The following is a 13,727-nucleotide window of genomic DNA, read 5'->3' on the forward strand; positions in this document are numbered from 1 at the left end:
AAGCAAAGCCTGGCCAACTTAGCCACCATGTTTCTCCCCTCAAATGGGTTTGCAGAGTCACTGCAGGCTTTGTGCGTTTCCGAAATCACTCCAAACCCTGACATCAAAAAGAAAAATCATTAGGGTCAGCACATGAACAGAACTCCCAGGTTTAAACACTTCAGAGAGATACAGCACTTAAGAGAAGTAAATGAAGAGTGGAAAGACAATACAGCTAACAGTGTAGTAGGTAAAGGGGAGTGTCGGTCAGTCGGCTCTGTCTTCACTGGTCACATCCTACTGTTATTTTCACAGCCTTGCCTACTTGTAGGCAACTTTCTCCTAGCTTTGTCAAGAACAAAGATCCCATGTTCTTTGATGGCAATTTGTCTTCACTTACTGCAGTGGATTTATGCCAGTGAATTTGGACCACTATGAAAAAAAAAAAAAATCTTCCCTTGAGTAAACATTATAAAAGGGGTTGGAAGGAAGGAATCCCTAGTGCTGATACAAGCAAAAGAGCTGTGAACAAATACACATACTTTTGCTAAATAACTTCCTCACTTGCTTTTTCTTTTTTTTTTCATTTTTTCATTGAGAAGACGAATTATATCTCATGCTTTCAGACAGCTCCTGATCACCTTTCGGGATCTGAGGACAAGCATGTCATATGTCATCTGGGTGCTCTCAACATTCCGCAGCTCCAGTGCAGTTTTGTTTCCTTCTGCTAAAGTATCAAAGATGCTTTATTTCCAGCTGTTGACAACTGCTCAGAGCAGAACAGTTGTCAAAGATGATGCCATGGCTTTACTATTTGTTTCAACATATAAGCTGCAGTCTTGCTCAAATGCTGAGGATTGTTAAGTTTAAAACTGGAAACAGATTTTCTCTAAAGGTACAAGGTTGGCAATGCTTCCACACCCTGGTGGGTAGAGACTACCTGCTCTGGTCTGGAATACCAAAACGGGAGTTTTTTGGTATTGGTTCTTCCCCTGTTCTGTGTCACAAGCAGGTTCTTTTCCTGGCTTAGAAGTAGTGCAAGATGGCACAGAATCATGAGCAAAATGTGAACCACTGGAATATCCTATTAGGGGATAATAACCAACTGAGCACATTCTTCCATTCCTCTGGCCAATTTCATTTTGAAGTATTAAACATTACCGGCAGGCACGAAAAGACAGTCGAAGTAAATAATATAGTTTATGCTTTAGTTAATTAACTGCTTGAAGTGCTGCACTTGAAGGAGATAAATCAGACTATTCTTCTATGTCCTCACTGAAGCAAGTTTAGAGTATTTTTAACAATATGATAATCTGTGAACAAATATACAGGTACTGCATTCAAGAGGGCTGTAACAAAATAACTTTACTGCTAATACAATGTTGACTGGATAAATGCCATCATGCTCACTGCACTGAAAACACCAGATGAGAAAAAATCAAGTTAAACTAATGATTTATGTACTCCAAGAGCAGGCAACAGTAGAAGGAACCCCTAAAAGGTACAAGTAATGAATACATTACCTACAAGGAAAGTGTTTATCTCTCTCCAGAGGGAGGCTATTTCATGAGAAAGAGCACGAGAATTTGATATTTATTCCAACGGTTTGAAAAGCTTACAGATGCTCCCTCAAGTTGCTTCTGTCTGCAGTGAAGCTACTCAGTGAGGCTGGCAGGTATTCCAGAAGATCTACATTGGTAAGCTGGCAGGCTGGCTAAAGCAGAGGTCAGGATTGCCAGTCCTGAGAAATGGTGGACTGGAAATATGTACTGGAAAGTAGAACAGGCTAGAGAAAAATGTGGCTGGAGAAAGATGATAAAAAAGTGTCTCGCTAGAGAAAAAAAGCACAGTGCTGACTGACTGAGAGGATTTTTCTATACAACACAATGTATCTTCCAGAAGTAAAATATACTGGCCAGCTCAGTATGACTCTGTTCAGCCAACATTGGTGAAAAGAAGGAAAATAATAACTTGGCTACTCCTGCTGAGCTTTGGTCTGGTATCATTGCGTGCCATTGTACTATGCCATGGAGATACCCAGTATCTTTAGCTCAAAAGCCTAAAATATAAACCAATGTATAACATAAATCTGGCCGCAGGAATCTCCCCTGGAGTACCATGCAACTATAAGCTGTTTCCCTAGCGTAGTGGTTTCTCATACAACTAGTAGCCTTCCTAGCAGTGCTGAGACTTGGGAAGCCAAGTTGCAGGATTTTTGAGGTAACACAGACGTGACTGCACTGAGCTGTCCTCCTCTACCTTACACAGTCTTCCAATGTTGCTCCAGGAGACATAGCACCCTCAAGAACCACCAGTAGGTCCTCAGGTCACATCCAGGGCACATGGCACAAGTCTTTAYGTTCATACTATGTAGACACCACACTAATGGGCTATAACACAATTCTTACACAATTTCAAGAATCTTGAACTGAAATAAAGTTTGTAAAAAATAACAACTATGCATTAGAATCACAGGCACAGACAACCCTGCAATGTAGTATGTATGAATGTAACCTGAGTCCTTTTACATCAGGATCAGTGAGCTGACCACGATTTATTTAGCCAGAAATAACAGACCTCTACTCCATAAACATACACTTATGGGTGTATCTATGTTCTGGAAGTACAGCAAGATATTCCAGGGTCCTTGAATCAATTGACAAGATTGTGTCCCTGTGCCCAGTCACTTCATCATAGAAAAAAAATAGAACCTAATCTAATTTTCGTTGCAGTTGCGTGAGTTTGAGGAGAGAATGGTCATAGACCATTCTGACCCCATCCCTCACTCCTCCCTCCATTTAAGAGACTGCCTAGAAGGAAAGACTGAGCCAACCAAGAAATTTCTCGCCAGGGGTGCATACAAGGTTTTTTGGCAACCTGGAAGTGGGCCTTGTATTTGTGTTGATGGCATACTTCCAKAAATACCTCCTAAAAATTCACTCAGAGAATCCAACAGCCTATAAATTCATACAATAGCATAGGACTAGCATATCCGCAAGCAGATGAGTCACAGCCTTACACGATGACCCTGAGATCATACCAGGAGCAGTTTAATGCATTGACAAGAAACACAGGGGATATAGTGTTGTTTATATGTGTCAAATGGATGCTAGAAAACCAGAATGTATGTGGGTAAAGCAAAGGGAAGGGAATAAAAGGAGGCTGAACGGGTATGAACCTACTAATAACAATGATGTTAGTTCACATGAAGAATACTTATGATATCAGAAACCACCAAGACATCTGTTTATTTTAATGTAAAATAAGATCTTCCCTGAAGGACATATGTGTGTGCTGCAAAGACTCCCAGAACGACTTCAGCCAGAGAGGCAGGCGGCAGCAAGATACAGTTTCTCAACCACAGATTKCTTGCAGACAGTGAATCAGACTCTTCAGAGATCTCTGCTCAGCAGCTCATGCTGCAGCAAGGGCGTCAGATCTGCGCCACTAGCTGTGGTCTGGCTGCACATATGGAAGACATCCAGGGTCTCCACAGACTGGGTATGTCTAGGCTGTGACTGCAGCAGTGTGGCGCTACCCACGCTAATGCCAGAAGCMCTCTTGTCTGTACTGAATGAGGACAACTGGCCAGCAGCCGTAGATTAGACTGCTGCAAGATGGCCTGTGGTAAAAGCTATTCCTGCTGCACATACATATCTGTAATATATTGCCATCTGAAATACTGAAGTAAAAATAGAATGATCAGATAGGATCYGAAAATCTACAAAGTCACACCCAAACTTATCTTACATTAACATCCACATTCCTCTGATTTGTTCATTCAGTGAGCAAGACCAAAACAACCAAGTTAGTCCTTGGTGTGATTTGAATTCAGYCACGCTATTTTGTGAATGAATTTAGTCACGACCTACAGCAGACAGTGGGGAAATCTTCCATCAGACATATGGATWCAACTCCAGTGGAAGCCTTTGCACTAGGTAGTGATCATGGATATCCTAAAGATCAGATGGAAACTAAAGGAATTAAAATCTCCCATTCATATCACAAGGGCAGTTACTCTGTGCTTTAAAGCACATAYTAATCACAAACTGTAGTAAGCAAACAATTTCTCTACATGAGATTTTAGAAAAGATTTTTCTCACGAGCCCAAGATGCAGAATCCTTCAGAATACAGTTTCAAGAGAGAGTGGACAATGGCAATGTCAATTATTTTTGGTCCTTCACTGCATCTCTCCCTTGAACTTTTCAGCATAATTGCAGCCTGGGTCATGAGGCAGACTAACTGAACTTGAGCAGCCTCATGTTTGCATTCCAAGAAAGGTAAAATTTCCTATAGTGGGTCTGTCATGAGCAGCATGAGGAGAGAATGGATGGGCAGGAAAAAATGTCACAGGGGTTGGCAGTGCCAAAGAACAGAGAAAAGGAACTTGCACTTTCAACGCATCTCTTCACTGTTACTGTGCTTTCATTTTACAACAAAGTTATAGTGTTGTAAACTAGTATTTTATATAATAGTAAATGTGAAGGTAAAAATAGTGTTGTATAGTATAGCAAACTCTATTAAGAGTAATAAAATTTGTTGGGTTTTATTTTGTTCTCTGAGAGCTGTAGAAGTTGACTTCTGCAGAAAGAAGAGACAGAAGGATGAAAGAATACCACATAGCAGATGTTCATCAGGTTGGTTAGTACATTCAGATACTATGGCTATAAGTATGAGACAGGAAAATCTTATTATAGTCTTGTGGTTAACTTCATTAACTTTTGACGTCTCCCCAGGGCATGCAAGAGAAGAATTGCTCATATAAATTATATCCTTTTATTATATCCTTTCAGACTGTTAATCTTTTAGATTCAAGAAAGGCATTTATTTTCATTTAACAGAATATAGGTATCATATTCAGCCGAGGTGAGATGTGCAAGGCTGAAGTTTTCAGAATGTACATTTTAATTAAAAAATGTCAAGATCCTCAGAATTTCCCATTATAGTTCATAAATAAATAGAGTAATAGCTCTCTAGCAAATATGTGATTATTTACATATCCCTTTTGAATTAGTCACCATTTAGATTTTTCAATATAGACAAGACTTTTTTGTCGGGCTTTTTTTATAGCAGTTGAAAATAATATGTATTAGATAGATACAGATAAATAGAATAGATACATATAGATATATTGATAGATATAAAATAGATACAGATAAATACAATAGACTGAAAGTTTAGTCATGGATGGAGCAAGTGCTTCCATGAGCCCAAGGCATGCATCAATTTTTCTCTTATACAGAAAGGACCCAGTTAGGGTCCTGAGTGTCCTGAGTATCACCGAGGCATTCATTATGTGTGGAGATAAAATCATTCTTTATGAGTTGCTCAGATGTTGTGATGAAGGCAACCTACCCAACTAATCTTACACGGCACTGACCCACRTTGGCCGGCCACCCAGTTGGCTTGCTCCATGACACTGGGATAATGCATGGGGAGAGAAGTTCGCATTGGTCTGCTGCTGATTCTGAGCAAGCTGGATGAGAGTTATCATAATGCTAAATATTTTGTACTGTTTACAGTTTATCTTCCTCAAAGTGAAAAACGGCGCAAAAAGTTTGGGAACTTTGACTTAAAGAATCAAAATCCTATGGTATTAGCTATTCCTCAGGAAAGAGGACAGAGATTCAGCCTACTGCACTTTTCCCTGAGAAACATGGGCATAACCATTTTACATCTAATTATCTTACATCACAGATATTCTTATTCTGCATGCAGAATTCCAGGCATGACATCTCTCGGATTTCTGCCAGAGCCAACGGTTGCTGTTTTTACATACAGATATATTGTATCCTTAATACTAAGAATTTGCAATGTCTTCTTGGACACCACAAATCATCTTCTTCCATAATTAATCCTAGTTTCCATTAACAGTTTAGATGGCTGAGACTTATTAATTTTTTTTTATTTTATTTTGCAGTAGCCTTTCTCCAAAATGAGGATAATCTCCCTAATATCCTGAATGATTTCCTGGAGGTAACAACTTCCCATTTCCAAGATGGCAAAAACACACTCTAGGAACGTAAATTCGCTGTGCCCTTCAAAAACCAAGGCAGAACCTCATTTACTTTAAACTTTGATGCTTAAGGCAGAGAAAAAATTGTATCCACTGGGCTGAGGGTGCTCAGATTTGTTATCTTAGAGTCTAGACTCACCTGAAATAAAGATATGCATGCCAGAAGCATTCAGATAAAGGATTATGTGATATCATTTTTAGGAATCCCACTGATGTGTTCAGCTTAGGCTCATTTTCATTAATAAAATATGTCAAATGGATTATGAAACCTAAAAAGTCTCGTACTGCAAGGCCAAATGTCACAGCAACTGGAGGAACAAAAATATCTTGGGAATGAAGGCTGCTTTGAACTTACTGGGAAAAAAGTCAAAACAAAAATTGATTATCAAGAGTTGAATAACTTCTTATAAGAATTGAATAAGAAATTGCATAAGAAGAAGTCAGTGTAAAGGAAAAACTGCAAGGAAGTAACTCCACACAACTTTTTAAGGAGTTTTACCTAGCAGAAAATGTGAATCAGCTACTTTACAAGTATAAATGAGCAAAACTCCCCTGACGTCAGAGAGCTCCATACATGCTTCATTTAATGAACGCAAAAAAAAAAAAAGGTGGAAATAATGTCAAGAGCAGTTTCTTACACCACCTTTTCCTCAGAGCAAGAATTTAACTTGAAAGTTTCTTAGTTTTGCATTCACCAATAGAATGAGACAAATTATTGGCAGCAGAATATATGATCTGAGATGCCTATGGCCAGATCTAAGCCAYGTACTTCTTTACTTTTGATGAAATGACACATTTGAAATGGAGAAGGGCCCATTGAAATAGAGTTAAGAAATACAGTATTTTAGCATGTTCGAGTGGGTAACAGATCCTCTGGGATCTGGAATTTTTTTGTAGCCAATTCTATCCAGAATAGTCCATGGGCTACTCCATCATGTACGTCTATAAGAATGAAAACAACACACAGACATACTAAAAATAAACATAAAATAGATTTCAATTGCTGAATACATATCCTGGGTACCCGGTAAGATGCTAGGGATGTCGCTGTTACAGCTTTTTTGCTTGGATACTACTATCTAATTCAATTACTTGGTTAATTACATCTGTGCATCAATGCTGCAGCTAAATCTCCAAGAGGCCCTGTCAATACAACCTAAACCGCACTCGCTGCATAACTGCAACAGCACAAGGAAAGCTTAACAGGCATTTGGCCTTGAAACTGTCACTTTCTATTGAAAATGGTCTTATTATAATAAGACTTAAAAGAAGACAGCGTTGAGTAATGCYATAGAAAGCAGGCAAGAGCACAGAGTGGGTTGGTCACAGCAATCTGCAACAACGCTGAGCTAGCRCTAAGCAGGGCTCACACGCAGAATGGTCTGGAATACAAAGTTGCAAGAGCACAAAGACCAGAAAAGCAGTGTGATTTTTTAAAGACACATGGTGGTACATTGCTTTTTATTTAGCTGCCAGCTTTACGAACTTTCCCAAAGGCAATTCTTTACTAGCCTGGCTTGACCAAATGTTTCCCAGCAAAAACCAGCATTTCTATAGATARATTCATCATCCAAGGCCTTATGCATAAAATGAGGAAAATATCTTCCAGAACTATCCAGAGTCTAAAAGTATTAATGATTTTTTTTTAATATGACAGTGAAAAGGAATGCAAAGCAAAAGATCTGTAGGCAACTCTGCCGCTTTCCAGGCCTTCATTTTCCTGTGTCTCATTTACCATGGAACACCTACCGAGATAGGTTCTTATAACAAATATCTTCTGCCAAGACTGCTCAGATGCTCTCCTAAAGAAGCTGAGCAAGTTGTCTGTACAACCCACCACAATARGGCTGCTGTGAGTGAACCTATATTGGATTTACTTTAAATTCCAGGCTAGAATATAAAAGAAAGAGTAGAAGTGCTTCTAACTGCAGATAACAAATTTGGCATGCCAGCCTTGGTTATGGAATCTTTTAATCTTTCTGGGCCAGGATGGTATCTGCAGTAAATACTTAATTTCCAACTTGCAGTCAGGGATTGTTATAGGGAATTCAAAGACAGGGAGAGAATAGAGAAATGGGAAGAGAGGTTGGGGAGTAGTTTTGTTTTAAATAAAAGTGTTTTAAATTGATATTGCAAGTACAAAAAACAAATGGCCTTCATGTAGATTTACAAATTACAGTATGAATAAAACAAAAAAAACCCTTAAATGCTAAATTTTCCGGTAAGATTCAAGTGAGCATTCATGCTGGCCACTTCACTTCCTTCGTTTCCCCARCCTCCAAGATGAAATGTCAGCTCCAATTTTATTTACAGTCCCTTCACTTTAGAGTTTCCTATGGCATTGTTAAAGCAACATTCAAATTTCCATTCCATCAGCTAAAARAAAAACAAATCCAAACTTTGGATATTTTGGATCCAGAGATTAAAACTGTATACTGCTTACATGTCTCCTAGTTATTTTGTTTAAAATAAAGGGATTGGTTTTGTGCATGATTCTGACCTATGTAATATCTAAGCTATAAAGCAATACTAATGGGACTAGAGTATGCTGAGAAAGTTTGTGCTGTGTGTTTGTCTGCAGGATATTTGACTACATCCATGTCACTGCCTTAAAATGCTACATTTCTTTATGACTGTGATGTAAAACATGCAATAAGACTTAAGCACTACAGGTAACATTTTGTATCAGATGAGCAGATGCACAAGGTACAGAGCTCAGTTCACATTTATTCCCTCCAGCATTAACAATGTTTTAAGATGTTCCTACCTGCTTTGATTACCACAGCTCATCTTCCTCCTCCTCCTCCTCTTCCCAGCTGAAGCTCTCGCAGTTGGGTTGTGGTAGGCATGTACAATCTAAACCAAATAAGTGAAACAACCTGGGTTAATAGCATTTTTTTCTRGCTTTTATTTAAAGTCACATCACTTCCCTGATCCACTTTAGAGAACATCATTTTAGCTTCTTTGGAGGGTGGCTCACTTGTAGGAAAACCTCTGTTCATATTCAGAGCAAACTGACTATATCTTGATAACATATCCATATTTTTTTTCCATGAAGTTATTCTAATGGTCATAAGATATTAAGTAATATAAGTAGTAATAAGAACAGTCAACTTGGATTTAGAGGGAATCAGTCCTGTCTTGTGCTGCAGTTTCAGTATTTGAATCTTGGAAGTGGGGCGACACCAAGAAAACTGTACCAAAACCTACATCAACTCTTAGGCCATCACACTTTAATGCAGACTCCAGTGGCTGTGTTCACACTGCTGAGTAGGGAGGACCAGGAACCAAYACTTTGTTCTAACCTCATGTTGCCCTTGACATCTCATACCCGCACTGCTGACAGACAAACCCCTGCAAAACAGACTTGTCTTGGAGAGACACAGCTGAAAAGGTCCAAAACAAAGTYTCAAAGAGAACTTACAGCTAAGCAGTATAGACAACCAAAAGTTCTTGCTTGATGGTCCTTACTCTCTATCTGGACCTCTTCTCTCTGGCAGTTCATATGCATTCATAGTGTATCTATGGGACTTGGACCATTTCAGATGGGGGACTACACAGTCAATAGCCAGCTCTTCTTGCAGAAAAGCCTGTAGCCACAACTGGAAGCTTTTTGGAGGGCTGGCTGGACTCGAATACTAAAACTTCAAAACTCTAGGCTTAGTATTGTTACTGCTGATTCTGAAATATGTTATCTGCAAGTATTTCAAAACAGTGACRGCAGCATACAGGCACAGAGCACAATCAGCTGGATTTAGAGTCTTCTGTGAGAAAAGAGTGTACCATTTTCTTTCTTTGCTGAGATTAGGCCCCTTTGCAACAGCCTAGGGCTTCCCCTCTAGACTGRATCAACAGATATCATACTTTGCTCTTTTTATCTGCTCTTTCCTGTAGCTCAATGCCTTCTTCTGTCAGACAGAGGCAAAGAAAGATAGGTGGAAAAAAAAAGAAAATCTGAAAAGTTTCTTCCTCACTTTTACTAGCAATATCTATCTCTGTTTCTTTCCTTCCCTGCCATCTGTTAGCATAAGGCTAAATTCTGCCCAGTAGGGTTAAGCGCCAGCTGAGGGTATGTGAGGAGCTCAGTGGAGCTGGGAAGCAGATGCTATCACAACTAGGCTCTGCTTTGCAGGAGGAAAAAGTGTTTAGAGACAGAGAGAGCTGCCATAGGGTATGCCTTGCTTGTCRCTGTGTCTGGTGCAGTTGCCTCTGCTATGCCAAGATGTAGAGCTCTGAAACCTTGGGAAAGTGAGTATGGGCTGTTGGGGGAAGCCAATAAGATATAGGACACCTCTACGTACTACTTCAGGGCTTGTTCTCACTGAAGACACACACAGTTGATGCTGGACCATAAATAGTGGTTTTTTTTTCCAAATCCCCGCTGTTTCCCTCCCCTGCCTTCGCATCTGTGGTCTTATCTGGAATTGTGCGCCTGCACCATGCTGTGATAAAAAGTTACCAGAATAAGTAACTGGCAAACCCACATCATTAGCAATGTATGAAGTGCGAGTCATTCTCACTAAAAGAGCTATTTCCTTTAAAGTGGAACAAAAAAGAATATACCACAGAAATAAGGAACTAGTTGCTGAGCTTTCCATAAATAATGTTCCCTCTTCRTTCTCAATCATACTTGTGCTCCTTGCTTTTTCCTTTTTCCTTCTAACTTCTTAGCTCCTGGTTTAAGTAATTTGTCAATGAACTGCACAGGGAACAGTGTGAGTCATCCCAACCCCCAGACAAACAGTAGCCTATGGAGAACATTCTCCTACTCACCAGGGAATATTTTGTTCCTTGGCTTTATGAATGTGGTGCAATTAGAACAGGAAAAGGGGAAGAAAAGCTATTTCAAATGTGATTCTAGGCTTTCCATTACCTCACAGAGAAACCCTCTCCCCCWCTTATTTTAAAGATGAAATACTAGTGCTTATTCTCCTGTCAGTTGTGTATATGTGAGGAAAGGGGGAGGGAAGCAGGAGAAGGATTTGCTGGCTTATTTTAACCTAACTCTGAAAATATCAAACTGAGAAGTGCATCAGCTGAGAAGTGGGAAGCAGCTGGAATATATCTGGAGAGAAGAGAGCAGCCAAGCATGCTCGATAGTGGAAAGCTCCCTGCACTAAGAAATCCTGAGATGGCTCAAACCTCACAGCACTCAGGGAGCCCTTAGAATATCCAAAACCACAATGTGAAATGATGCTGTTTTCAGAGGTCARTCAAGAGCTACAAAGAACTGATCTAGTTGCAGAATGACTCTCAGTACAGGCTTTCAGTATGAAAAATATGGCTATTTTCCATGACCCTAAGTCTGATAAAAATAGCTGTCAAATGTTTTGTCAGAATACAGACTACATATCTCCACTGATCAAATCTGCACATGTAGCTTCTCGGTCACCCACATAATGTCTTCATCCCCTACAATAATGGACAGAGATCTCTCAAATAACTGCTCACCAATATGATGCGCCAGGAAAGATGGCATAGAGCTCTGCTTGAAGATTCATGACAGCATATGTAATAAAATCCCTTATAGCARGATTTTGGTACGTATTACAAGCCCACCTATAGTAAAGCACTGCAGTGTCTTCAGTCCCTCTCTTGCACTGCTAACGCTACAAGACAGCATAAGTGAAAGCCAATGGAACAATCTTCATACCCAAGACAGTAGGCACTGAAGGCCCACAAACATTCAGATCCATGAACAAGCCTTCCCATGCTGTCTCGGTGTGGTGTGGGCAAAGCCCAGTGCAAATCTGCCTTAACACTCAGACAAATGTAGACGTGCCACAATGGCTTATCACTTTTGTGAACATTTTCCATCCCATTTTGTAAACAGTGTAATGCTTAAATCCTTGTCCTCATCTCTTCCTTCTCCCGCTGTGAACTTCACAACTCCACCCAGCAAGGAAGAGGATTTCTTTTATAGAGCTAAAGAAGTAAACCCATGTCTCAGCTTAACCCTGTGTGACTACTCTTTTTCATTTAATACCATTACTCAGTCATTAGAAACAAAGAATATAAGAGGGATAAAGTCTCTCAAAAAGTGCAATAAATAGCAATTTTTATTTAAAAATGTTGCCATTATAGATTGCTTTTCATCATTTTCATAGTGACTTTTTTTTATATAAACAATATTCCATAAATTTCTCCTCCTAATTAGAAGATCGGACTGCAAGAAATTGGAGATCATGTCTTGCCTTCCAGGCAAGCTGTTGTTTTGCCTATTCCAGAAGCAGAAAATGCAACGTGTGATTTTCACTTTATTGTGTTATAAATTATGAGGTCATGGAATACTGTCAGAGAATAAGATGCATATCCTTGCAAAGTTATACTGCTTCCAGTCATCCCCATGGACACTATGCTATAGGAAAACATTTGGGAAGAAGGGAAAAAAAGTCTTTCCCATCATCAGCTGGATGCAGAAACTACCTGTGGCTCAGTTTGCTGGCTGATTCAGTCCTCTTCTGTGGTTAAAGTGAAGTAACTCTGGCTAAGACAGTGCACAGGGGACTGTAAGACAGTCGCTCTGAAGATTTAATCAGGCAAAATTTGATCCATTGTTTTCTATCTGCTTTATATTTAGGAAAATTGAAACCAGCTTTAGTGAAGGTTAAAGACTAGACAACTTGCTCATGGTTAACGTACAGCTCATTGCTCAACCAAATGTAACAGCCACATAGAGAACAAAGAGTCACCATGGAAATTCTTTGCAATTCTAGTCATGCACTATCAGCAAGAAGGTAGAATCTATTTGTTGAATGTGGTATGTATACCACACTGAAATGCTACATCACTTAGGTTTTCTAGGTGAAACCTGTCTCTAGGAAGAGAACCATACTCAGAAGTTTGAAGCCCTTCCAAATGAGGGATCATATCTTAGAGGTGACACAGTACTCGAGAACTGAAAGGCTCTTATGAAACATCTCAGGGCAACCACTGCATTGCCACAGTCATATTAAGACRGTTGTCCATTCATTCTTAGTTCACTTTATAAGGCATTTTGCATAAAATTACAATAGTGTTAGCTTATTTATCATTCCTTATGATATCAGTTTGCATTCCCAATTTAGCCATCAAATCCCTTCCCAGCAGATTGCAATCACAATTTGGGTCAAAAAAGAAAATCATGCATTTCAAACTTATTACCCGCATCTGCATTTCTTAGATGTTCATCTGCCTTTCAGTTTGCATTCCCAATTTCCTTATAATATATCTGTTCTTTCTTTAATTCCCCTATATCTTGAGCGGTCAGGGGCACAACCACAAATCCAAACCGCGCTGAATCCTGACCTCCCAACGGAACCGGTCACAAAGACATTTGCAGAACTTKTGTCTGCGCTCCAGGGGCTTTTAGCACCTCATACGGGGCTCCGCTTTCCTGTTTCCAAAGCGGACAAAATGTCCCGCACCTTCTCCCCACTGCCGCCAGAGGCAGGAGGTGCAGAGGGGGCAGGAGCTGCGGCTCCCGAGGACTCTTTAGGACAAGAAGGGGCAGGCACTGGAGGACATCCCACACGTCCCCACCTGTTCTCCCTTCCCCCTCCCTCCTCAGGCCCCCGTTCCCCTTTTTYTCTTTTCCCTTTTGTTACATAGATTCCTCTAGATGTTGCCCTTAATYAGAATGACCCACAATCTCTCTGTTCCCGCTCTGAAAAGGGATGAAACCCTTTTCAGTTATCACCGAGATACAGGCACAAAACCCGACAAAGACTAGGATCGCCATCCCACYCTACA

Source organism: Nothoprocta perdicaria, unplaced genomic scaffold, assembly GCF_003342845.1.
Source record: "Nothoprocta perdicaria isolate Ctin4 unplaced genomic scaffold, notPer1 scaffold_6, whole genome shotgun sequence".
Taxonomy (NCBI): Eukaryota; Metazoa; Chordata; class Aves; order Tinamiformes; family Tinamidae; genus Nothoprocta; species Nothoprocta perdicaria.